This window comes from Peromyscus maniculatus, chromosome 19, assembly GCF_049852395.1.
Source record: "Peromyscus maniculatus bairdii isolate BWxNUB_F1_BW_parent chromosome 19, HU_Pman_BW_mat_3.1, whole genome shotgun sequence".
Taxonomy (NCBI): domain Eukaryota; kingdom Metazoa; phylum Chordata; class Mammalia; order Rodentia; family Cricetidae; genus Peromyscus; species Peromyscus maniculatus.
The window spans coordinates 60,294,657-60,307,460 of NC_134870.1; positions in this window are offsets into that span (position 1 = coordinate 60,294,657).

Here is a 12,804-nt window from a genome sequence, read left to right on the forward strand (position 1 = left end):
CACACCAGGGATTTAAGATAGGTTGTAACTCCATTCAAATTTCCCAGAGAATGTGGGTGGTTGGCTGCTAGTTTGTCAAGGATCTTTTGCATTTCTCAGTTTAGATTCAAATGAATGTAGTTGAGCTAACTTACACATGACATTACGGACTTCATTTCTTAAAGGTAGCGATTGGAACCTTGTGAACAAAGACTTGCTTCTGGTAGAGGCATAAGAGAAAGTCTTCCTAATCCAATCTCCATGGAGCTTCTAAAATTGCATTAATGAAGGGGCTTGGATCCAGGATCAGAAAACTTGTTTTCTCTATCACTTACTACCCAGCAATACAATTCCTAACTACATGAAGTGTCTCCACCACTACAACAGGCATTTGGTAAGTTTCTGCCTCATAGGTTTCCTGGTGATTAAGTGAGCCAATGTGGATCATGGTCCTGGTATAATGGATACTATCAGCACCTGTCAATCACTATTAGGATGATGGGAATCGAAACAGCAATTAGGCTGTATCCAGGACTTTCTTCAGTGTAGACAACAATGGCTGAGATGCATCGAGATACGTGTTAGCGTATAGTAAGTTCTACTGAATGAACGACACCTCCCACCTGTGTTTCTTTGTTGAGTGCTAATTCAGACAACCTTAAAAGGGACAGAACGTAGTTTTGCCTTACTAGGTAAAAATTTCATGAAATGTCATCTCTGAATTGATTTAACTTTTCCCAGATGTGCTCCAGTGGAAGGAAAGGGAAAAATGAAAAAAAGAAAAAAGGAAGGAAGGAATGAAGAAAAGAAGGAAGGATTGCAAAACTGGTTGAACTTTAAAGATGATGTTCTATGAAAAAGAATAGAAAGAGAAAGATCAGCTGGCAGCCTTCCTTTTTCTAAGCAAGTCACACAGTATCTGAGACTGATACTTGATGGTTAAATTTCTGCAGAGAACCCAGGCGTTAGTGTGTTTCATTCCATCAAGGCACAAAACAGTCTTTCAATCAAAGTGAATAGGGCTTCCTGTTCTGTTTGCTTTCTTGAGCAAACTCCACGATAATAAAACCCTTTGTTATTGAGACATAAAATGCTGTAAAAGAGACTACTGACGACCTCCTCATGCCTGCCTCACTCTCGGATGTCATTACTTCTTTGGGTTTCACTGTTTACTCTAGTTTTACTGGTCTTCAGGCCCTTGGATGGGAGTTGACTAGAATGCAACAGTCTAGGATAAAATAAGATATGTTGAAAATATCTGCCCAAAAGACTATTACAATTCAGCAGGAAAACTGCTAAAAGGAGATGTAGTCTTTAAAAGGGATCGATTGAAATGTGCAAATCACCGATCATTCCTGTTTAGCATTGGCTGTATAGAGTCCCATGTTAGGAATAGTAGCTCTGTCTTTACTCAGGAGGTGTGGTGCCTTTAGGAGGTGGGACTAGCTGGAGGAAGTGCATCGCTGGCTGAATGGTCCTTTAGGTTTGTAGCCCCGCCCAGCTTCCTGTCCCCTCTATGCTTCCTGGCTCACTGAGATGTGACCAAGCTAATGGACACATCAATCATCTTGGACCCACAGATACTTGCAGCCAGGCCTTCCCTCCCACAGTGGACGGTATCTTCTCAAAATCTGAGCCCAAATAGACCTCCCCTCCCTTACACTGCTTCTTGTCAGGACAGAGCAATGAGGAAAATAACCAACACACTCATTATTGAAAGGCTGCAGAACATAAGTCTGTTAAAAATCCTTTCGCAAATAATGACTTCTAAAGTGAACATGTTTATCTCCTGGAACTAGCTCCTCTTGCACAGACAACATCTGTCTACATCAGGAACACAGGACACCCCTCGAGTAATTAAGCAGAAGAAAAACCGAGCCTGTTGGAGTTATGGATAAAACATTGCGGCTCCACCCTACTCCTCCTCTCCTTGAATAAACACTTCATTAGAATGATTCACACTGGAAATATTAGCACCTAATTAATGGAATTCAGTGCCATCGAGAGCTGCAACATTAACTTCTTGTGCCCTGTGTGGAGATAAAGCCCTCTTTCCTGGCACTCTTTGCCAAGTCTGGCATTAGCTAAAGGAATCTGCATCACCTGTTTGAACCTGAACTTTCAAGTCTGAGGAAAGATGGAAGCAGAACTGTAGACCCTGAGCAGGGAAGATTGTATCCAAATATACCATCACCTATGAAATGCGTGATCCAAGGCTCCCTGGTAAGGCAGCGCCTGTTCTAGCTGAACACCATCTCAAGGAATGGTAATCCAGTACCAGGCCTCATCAGTCAGCCAGGTGCCGACTGGCCATGCACTGAGTAGGGTAGCCTTCCATCCCTGGGTTTCTAAGAGGGTTAATGACTAGAGAGAAACAGCCCATATAAAGCAAAGTTTGTCAATGATGCTGTCTAAAGTTAGGATCAATCACACATGTTTAGCAATGCACACTCAGGTAGGAGTTACCCTTCAAAGGAGTTGGCTGGAGCATAGAAGATATTACATAAAACTGTTTTACAATCTATTAAATCTTATTTTCAGCATATAAAACCTCTGGGTTTGATTGTAGGCAGACTCACAGTTTTTATTTTCTTGATGCTTTTAATTCTCTAAATCTTTCTTTTGGTTTTAAAGGTTTCCCTGGTCTTAAAAAGAAGGTTTGCTATAATCTGACTTCTAGCTAGGCAACTTTTCTGGTGAGTAGACTGTACCCACATTCCCACTGAGTGAAGATTTATTGCATCATTCAAGTCAATAAACATTTTCTGGAATGTCCATAGCCACAGAACGACCCCAGAATGTATATCCAATCAAATACACACTACTGCTTGGAATATTTCATTCTCTATTACACACAAAATACACTTAAGATGTTCCTATTTATAGTCTTTGATCCCTGAAGATAAGATTTAAAATATTATCAAAATATTTTAAGTCAATTCTTCCAAATACCAATTCCTACCGAGTGTGACTCAGACTATAGAGCCTTTGTTTCTGTCCAAGGTCCTACAGAGTGTGTTCTTTCACACTCCTGTGAGTAACTGTGATCGATCAGAAGCCACAACTTCAAATCTCAAAGTAAGGGTCAGTTAGGTTAGTTCATGAACAAAGAAGGGCAGAGAATATACAGATTCTGCTGAAGCACATAATCAATTCATAATACCCATTTTCTAAGGCCTTAACTAATTGAACAAGTGTTAACACATGCCTTCTGGGCTCAAGATAACATTTATGAAACTGTGGGTATAAAAGAAAGTACACTGAGAGTTTCATCCCCTCCATAACAGCAAGAAAACTAAGAGATAAGGAAGTCACATGAGGGGCCCCCAACTGGATCAGGCCCTCTGAATGGGTGAGACAGTTGATTGGCTTGATCTGTTTGGGAGGAATCCAGGCAGTGGGACTGGGTCCTGTGCTCATTGTATGAGTTGGCTGTTTGAACCTGGGGCTTATGCAATGTCCCTTGGCTCGGCCTGGGAGGAGGGGACTGGACCTGCCTGGACTAAGTCTACCAGGTTGATCTCAGTCCTTGGAGGAGGCTTTGCCCTGAAGGAGGTGGGAATGGGGGGTGGGCTGGGAGGAAGGGGAGGGGGGCGGAAGGGGGGAGAACAAGGGAATCCGTGGCTGATATGTAGAACTGAATTGTATTGTAAAATAAAATACAAATAAAAATAAAAATAAAGTCAGATGGCTCTCAGGAGGCTTGGGAACTTAGTGGTCTGCTTCCTGGGTTACACAGGGAATCTTTCTTGGAGACAGTGTCATAATGGCTTAAGCCTGAGAGACTGCAAGGCTTTCACTAAGGTAGACTGGACAGGCTTCTGTCCTGAATAGAAAATTTGAAGGCCAACTGAAAAACTGGCTTTGAGAATGCCTTTAACAGATTTTTCCCCTAAACTTCTCTTAATAAAATGGGAAAAACACCAAAGTATAGTTTGAAGTCAGAATTTTTCTCCATCGCAATTTCTCACATCTCACTTCGTGTCTCTCAAGTTCACACACCCTTTGAAGACACTGCTCCAAAGTTTTCGCAGACTAGTCTGAGGATGTTTGTACCTGATTTATCCAGAGATGATAGGTTCTTGTACTGCACACATGGCTGACATATTTGGGATAAAGCCATCCTGATGATTATTTTTATTGATTTTTATGATGGCAATAAAAAGAAAGTGCACCACACTTGAAAAGGGTTTTAAAATATAACTTACCTAGGATATCTGGTTGCATGCTCCTAAATCATAAAAAGGAAAATGAATCTGTCTAAATTTGGGACATACTATGGGAGTGATTGAAGAGCTTTTATGTGTCATAAGGCATACTGGGGTAAGGGTCAGAGAGGGGAAAAAACTTGGCAATAAAAATTCTTGTTAGTGCTTCTGTGCTTCTTAATGGGTGTACAATTTAGATGATATGGATCACATTAACTGTCCATCATCTCCATATGCTATGGAAATTCACAGTCCATTACTACTCAAATTAAAATTACTTTTTTTCTTTTGCTTGTATATTTTGGTTTTCGTTTTTTGTGGGGGGTTTCTATCTGCTTCTTTTTTATTTGTGTTTGTTTGTTTGTTTGTTTGTTTGTTTGTTTGTTTGTTTTTTGTTTTAAAGAGAGACATTAAGGGCATGGAGTTGAGAGACCAGGAGAGAGGAAAGAGGGTCTGGAAGTACTGGGGGAATGGAAAGTGTGATAATATATTGTATGAAAAAAAGTAAGAAAGAAGGAAAACAAATGAATTCAAAGCAAACTCCCAATTACACAATGTTTTGTCATTTTCAGACTTGGGGAGTTGGAGACAACACTGTGCTGATGGTTGCTGAGTCACATGCCCTCTGGGGTCTCATTTTTGGGGTTGTACAGTGACTGACCTCATGGAAAGCATCTAACAGCAACGACGACGAAAGAAGTGATCTGAAAATTTCCAAATCAGAAAAAAATAGTTATCCTCCTGGCTTAAAACCACACACTCGCCAAACACTCCATGTGAGATCTGTATAGTGGCCTCATTCATAAGCAACATCAAGGTTAAGGCGTGATAGAAATCCTTGGCAAACGTATGAGGAGCTTTGTGCGTCCAGTCTGTGTTAAAGCACATGGTCACATTGTGCTGAGGTATAGACCTGAGCGGAGGTGGATGGTGTCAGGAATTGTTTCATTTCTGCTGTGAAGGACTGAACGTCTGGGGCCCTGACTATTCTAGACATTGAACCCCCAGCTCGCTTCTTGCTACCCTCTGTAATAGAGTCTCATGAAGCATCCCAGGATGCTTTTTTTTACAGTATAGCCCAGTCTTTGAACTTGTAATTCTCTGGCCTCATCCTCTTGAGTACCTGTCATTACAGGGCTGGCTTGGAGCTCTTCTTTAAATTGGGTGTATACTTACCAAAATCTCTCCAGTCACTTCTACAAAAGAAAAAGAAAAAATGGGTTAACAATTTTTTTCAAGGTTGGACTTGTGTGTTGACCTACCCAACCCAGAAAAGTCTGCTCCTTTGCTTCCTTTTTCTTATTATTATCTTAAAATGTTCCTTGTGTGCATTCATTGTATATGATACTGTGTTATATAAGAATGCTTCATACAAGTATGTATTGTAGTATGTATTGTAAGTTAAACATATTCTTCTCATGTTTTTCTCCCTTCCCCCCTTTGCCCCTTCCTCTCTTTCTAATTATCCTTCTCCTCTCCTCCCACACACATGCACCTGCACATACATGAACACTCACACGCACACACAAGGAACTGTGACCCAGGCTGGAGCTGGGCTGGGACTATAACTCAGTTTGTAGAGTACTTGACTAGCATGCACAAGTATAGTGGGTAGCCATTCCAGCTTTGATCTGGAAGTTCCAACCCCCATTGAGGCTTCAGCAACTGTCACACCTACAAGGCGGGGCCAAGGAAGGCACCTAGAGACCCGAGATCTGGATGGGCCAGTGCTCGCTCTGTTCCTGGACCCTTGATGGTGGAGGTTGACCGAGCAGAGCTCCGGAGAACACAACTGGATTGTGATACACCTTCCCCAGACCCCACAACCTACCTATCCCTTCATTTGTAAGTTACCCACTAAATAAATCTTCCTTTTAACTACATGGAGTGGCCTTAATAATTTCACCAGTACACAAGGCCCTGGGTTTGATCCCCATGCTGTGTAAAGGGGGTGTGGTGGTGCAAACCTCAGGATTAACCTCTGCTCCACAATGTTTGAGACTAGCCTGAGCTAGATGAAACCCTGTTAAGACACACACAGAGAATGGGGGAGAGAGAAAGAGAGGAAGGAGGAGCAGGAGAAGGAAGATAAGGAGGGAAGGAAAGAAAAGAGGAGAGGGGAGAGGAAGAAAGCAGAGGGGGAGGAGAAGAGAGGAGAGGAGAGAAGAGGAGAGGAGAGGAGAGGAGAGGAGAGGAGAGGAGAGGAGAGGAGAGGAGAGGAGAGGAGAGGAGAGGTCCACACTTGCAAGTTGGTTCTCTTGGACATTAAAAATATTTTAAAAGTTTAAGTAGAAGACTATTGACAATGTTCTGGAGATATTGCCTGACAATCAGGAAAGTGTACACCAGGGAGACAGACAGCAAGGTAGAAATATGACTTTTGTTCTAAGGTATTAAAAGATGAAATAGATTGAGCAGATGAGCTGTGAGTCCTCAAGCTGGCTGTTAGTGCATGATTGGTCATTGGTTATTATTTTTGATCAGTTCAGACCCCTCCCATTTCTTTGCCTCTTCTCCTACTATCTGGAAGTATGATGAAAGAAAGCAGTTCATGCCTACTTAGCCAGTCTACTAACTGGTTGAAAATTGTGATGAACTATAAGCAAGATTAGATATTATAACAACTATCTATGAAGAAAGGTTAGATATTGATGATGAATGTGATGAAGAAAGGTTAGATATTATAACAAAAGGAAGATGGTGAAAGATGAGAAAAAATTCAAGAAAACCAACTGTGGTATGTGGGCAGAAATACCTAATCAGGAATAAGAACTTTTCTGGGTTATGTTTGATGGGCATCTTCTTCCCAGATCTATATAAGATACCGAATGAAGTTGCTGCTCACATGAGCTGAACTCTGCTCTGAGTTGGGTGCAGCCAAAGAACAGAAGCTGTTTGGACTGTGTCCCACACACAGGGATTACACAGCCACCCAACATCTTCATTCAGTACCTGTCTATGCGGTGTTTTGTACTGTGTGATGGGGATAGGGTGTGACTAACACACTGTTGATATCTAAATCATTTAAAGGGTGTTGTTGTTATTGTTGTTGTTGTGGGTGATGAGAAAGTTCTCACTATGTAGCTACAATGGTTAAGCTTCATTGTCACCCCGATAGGCTTTAGAATCACAGATATGTCTTGGTGTGTGCCTATCAGGGTGTTTCCAGTGAGGTTTAACTGAGGAGAGAAGATCCAAGCTGAATGCTTTTCAACAAGAAATTCAATAGTCTTCTTTTGATAAGTAGTAAAAGCACATGTCTTTCTTTTCCTCCTTTTCATGCGATTCCACTTTAGGATCTAAAGCAAGAATGAGAGATTTAGAAGGAACTCATGCTGCAGTGGCCAGTCAAGTTGGCCGCTGGCATGAGTAGCCTTTCCCAGGAAACTTGGTCAAGAGAATGGGGAAGAATTGAGAGATGGAGAGTGATTTCAAGGAGCAGGTGTTCTGTAGGTAAACCTGCATGGTTGAACAGATCTGTGTTTGCCTGCATCCACAACCAAAACAACAGGTCTGAAGAACACCACGACAATGGCAGGCATGGCACAATGGGAAGAATACTGTTGAGATGTATCGTTCCCAGGAAAACCCAGGATCCTGCATTTGAGTCATGTATGGCTCACACCGAGGGGAGAACCTAACAGAATGAGACTCTATTTCAAGGAAAGACAGGCTTTAAAATCCTATAAACAAGTGTCCTAAGGCTTCTGGGAAACCAAATAGCTTTTACCAAACAATATTTGATGAATTAAGTGCAAATAACTTAGAGGCATGTGGATTGAATTTCCTTTAAAGTGCACATGGGTTTAAAAGTTAAAAGGGAAAAATTTGCTTTGTGAAAGTCAACTTGAGCTTTGTTATACTCAATAAAAGGAGGGGGAATTGTGTTTCCTCCAATGAATGTATCAATGTATTAAGCACTCCAGTAATTATCATGTACTGTGCAAATCCTATGCTACTCCTTTGGGCATGCAAAGAATAAAGTCCTGTAGAATGCCATTGCAGAAGGTAAGCCTGAGGAGAGTATGTTGACTGACCACAGGATGGTTTTGGATTCTCCTAGACAGGTGCCAAGGGCTTATGATCAACAAGTTTACACTGCAGGACAAGTCCTAAACAAGCCCATTGGGGGTTCTCATTTTTCAACACTGAAAAAAGGACTTGCAATGAAAAGAATACAAGCTATACAGCAAAGGCACTGTGTTTCCATCCCAGCATCTCCTTTGACAAGTTGTGGAATCCTGGCAAAATAGCTAGCCATGTCTCAGTCACAGTTCAACATTGCCTAGGTGGTGAGACCTCTGAGGATGCCAGAAGATCTTAGGGAAAAGAACTCAGTGAACTATTATTCATTTCAAACTACCATTTTCCTCAGATGACACTGAGACTTAAATATAAAACATACATTTAATTGATTGGTGCAGTTTAGAAGCATACTGCCCAAACTATACTTCTAGTGGGTTGAGTCACCCGAAAGAACTCCAGATGAGAAATCATGGCATCGTTTTGCGTTTGAAATCAACTAGAACCATGCTTGTGTTATGAGCGCTGTGCCTCTCCCCCAATTCATATGCTGAAATCCTTTCTACCACAGCGATGACAGAGAGACAACTGAGTGCCACATAAAGAGTTGTCGTACTGTATTTCTCAGGGAGAATAACAACAACAAAAAAGAAAGAAAGAAAGAAAGAAAGAAAGAAAGAAAGAAAGAAAGAAAGAAAGAAAGAAAGAAAGAAAGAAAGAAAGAAAGAATTTGCACATGCTCAATATAGATGTAATGTTTTTCTGAAAAATTCCAAAACCCAGTTAGTGGGATTTGCAGATGTGCAATCCACAAATTTGCAGGGACCAACTGTATTGTACCCTGGAGAGAAATGCACTCTCATTCAGAGACTGGCCTTTAAACCTTTGGGGAAACTGAGAAGCCTGGAAGAGGGGACACATTAGTGTGGCACAGCTTTCACTGGACATTCTCAGTCTCCTTTCTCTGCTGGGTTCTCTCACTTGAAAAAAAAAATGTCCCCTTCCCATCCCGAGAGAATCTCTGCCACTTCCTTCTTTTTTAGGAACTAGCTGAAGGTTTGGACCTGAACACATTAAAAACTTCAAGGTTTTTTTTTTTAATGGGATTAATTTTTTGGTATGTAGAGAAACAGCTAACTTTAATTTAGGACTAGTATATGCATGGTGATAAATATAAACTGAGATTTAATTTTGATGAAAAGTGTTATTCCAATACTAGAAAACTGCTTATGCAACATTTGCAGAAATTGAAGGACTTAATAACGGATCTTTTCTGTCATTATGCTCTGATGTGTTTTCCTCTGTCTTATTCTAGCATTTTTCTTATTCAATCAACTACTACCTGTTACTTCTTTTTACAGTATAAACATCTTTTCATTCTCCTTCCAGGCCAAGTAGCCTGCTTACTGTTTAATGAGTAATTAATTACCTTTCTCTTGAATTACTTACTTTGAGGAGGGATTTTCTCTCCAGGGAGTAGAGAGTTTTGCTTACACATCTTTGCAACCACTTTCTCATCCATCTCCATCTGACTCAGTGGGAGTTGGTCCCAGACATCCAGGAAGACCAGATTCTACTGTATTTTGGTCCCCAGCTCAAAAGGAACTCTCCTTCTGAGAACCACGCTCAGCCTGCTCCACACACAGGTTGTTCAAAACCCATGGGGACACACTGTAAATTATCATTGAAAACCAGAGCTCAGGATCTGGAATGAGGTGACCTCGGTCCCTAATTTATAGACCTGGTGAGGACAACTAGAGGGTAGAATGATGCTCTTGACAGCAGTAAATCTAACAGCCTCAATGTAACAGGTAGGCTCTTTAAAACGTGCCATTTTGGAATGACTGACTATTGGGCTATGCAAATGCAAGTGTGAAAATGCTACCCTATCCTGAAGTATTGGGACACAGGACTTCTGTGGGCCAATCATAATTAGATGTTGGTACCAATGAGAGTAATGCCTTTATTGGGGTTACAAGAGCCTGTTTGCTCCCTCTGCTCCCTGATATGTGAGGAGACAAGCAGACAATAGTCTGCAGCCAAAAGAAGGGCCTCGCTGGGGCTCACCATGATGGTACCATGATCTCAGACTTGCTAAGTCCAGGACAGTGAGAAACCATTTTCTCCTGTTTAGAAGCAGCTCAGTTTATAGCATTCTGTTTCAGTAGGCCACCTTGAATGCACACAAACCACCAAAGCTTATTCCTAAGTAGTCGATGCCACCAACGTTCTGTAGGTATGAAGGAAATTAAACGGGTATTTGAAAAAAAAATTTCAAAAACCAAATTCCAAGCCAAGATGACTTCACTTACAATCATTTGTTATGAGGGGAAATATATTGATCTTATACATTTTTTTTACAGAAAATTTCTATTTGTTTTGTTTTTGAGACAGTATCTCAATATCCTAGGCTGGCATATAGCTGAGGATGACCTTGACCTTCTGCTCCTCTTGTGTCCACCTCCCCTGTGCTGCAGTTTTAGGTCTGTACCACCATGCTGTTTGAGGCTCTCCAGCGATGATTCTCAAGCTATGGGTCTCAAACCCTTTGGAACTCAACAGGATTTACCTAAGACCATTGGAAAACACTGATATTTACTTTATAATTCCTAACAGTAGGATAATTACAGTTTTGAAGCAGTGACGAAAGTAATTTTATGGTTGGGGGTCACCACAACATGAGGAACTGTGCTGATGTACAAAGACAGTCTCTATATGATGACCACACCCTGGCTCTATGCCATGCAGCAACTTTGAATGCTTGGGACAGAATTAAAGAATTTGCAAAGAGAACTGAGTCACTTATTAACGCTATACAGGGCCCTAAAGAAACCTTCACTAATTTTCTCAAAGACTGAATTCAGCTATAAATACTGAAAACATAAAATATAAAAACCAAATTCAGAAGCTAGAAAAATAATAATTGAATATTTGGCCTTTGAAAATGCTCATTCACAATGCAAAGGAGTAATTAGGCCTTTAAAGGCAAGATCAGCCCCCATAGATGAATGGATTCAAGATACAGTCAATATTAAATCTCATAACCATGATAATACTTGGATAGGAGAGATGATTTCGAGAGGCAGAAAGAAATATCAAAATATCAGGGGTTTTAATTGTGGTAAACAAGATTACCTAAAAAGGGACTGTGGACAGGGCATTACTAGAAATGATGTTTTTTTCTAAGAATAATCCAGACAGAAGGCCCCTCCCTTCTGGAGTATGCGAAAGGTGTGGCAAAGGCCACATTGGACCAATGAATGTAGATCAACAAGGGACAGACAGGGTAACCCTTTGCCATTGGGGAACTCCTTAAGGGACCTCTCACAGGCCTCCATGTCAAATTTGATTCAGTCATTCCCAGTCACTATGGGAGAATTTCCTCCCCATAGCAACTAAAAGATTAGATTTGAACAAGAGAGACCTCTTGATTAGAAGAGGGAATAGTTCATCAAACAGCAAGACAATTCAATCTAAACTAACTTTAAGACTAACAAATGATTTTCATTTGATCAGATATAACTTACCAAAAGGGAAACTCCCCAAAGTTAGGCTTAGGGCAGGGTTTTGTTTTTGTCTTTCCAGGAGAATGAAGGCATACAGCTAAGGAATCTGAAGACCACTGGACAAATGAGACACGTGAAGAAAAAGGACAAATCATCCAGAGAAAATGTCCCAAGAAAAAAAGTAAACTGGCCTATTGATATATCACATTTCCAACAGGATAAAATTTCATAAATCTTTCTAATTGTTTGTTTCCTCGGTTCTCTACAGACACAAAATGCAAATGACTTTTTTGTAGTCTCAGTTCAGTTAAAAATTAAAGCTGGCTTTGGAGTTGGAGCTTGGCTCTCTCCTTCTCTAAACCCAGGCATGTTGTTAAAAGAAAACTCAGAGTCTCTGTTTCATATCAGAAGAGCCACCTATAATGGGACAGAAGAAAACCAAAATCAAGGGACTATTGTTGTTACAAATCTCTTACCCCTCAAATTTATTTTGACTCTTTAAAATATTTCTTTAGGTATAGTACTATCTTAAAATTTAAACTTTCTGTTTTGACATTAATGATGTTTAAGTTTTCTACAGTGAATGATAAACTTTCCTAAGAGCGATCTCTGAAGTCTCCAAAAAGATGATGGTGCCCCACAGTGACGATTCCAACTGGACTAGGGTAATGCCACTAAGCTGACAAATACCACCTAAAGATCAGATTTGAACTACAAACTGCTCAAGACAGTTTCAAGGTGGCTAGCTGAGATGATCCATCCTCACAGACTACTCTAGCCAGGACTTGAGACAAGACCTGCACTTTCCCATTACACAGAGATTGGACACAAATGATACAGCTGCCTCTCCCAGGACTTAACAATTATCCCAGTTCTTTTCAAGGTCCCCTAAAGATGCTGCCACCCCCATTCAACAGGAATTAATTTTAAGAACCTAACACCCACATTCTCAAGAAGTGGTGTGGGTGGTTTTTGGTTGTTCAGTGGGTTATGGATATTTGTCATCACTCAGGGGGGTTGGTTACAAGTTGTTATTGTCAGGAAAAAAAGCTGAACAAAGGAGATTAGATTCAGGAATCTTGTTCTAA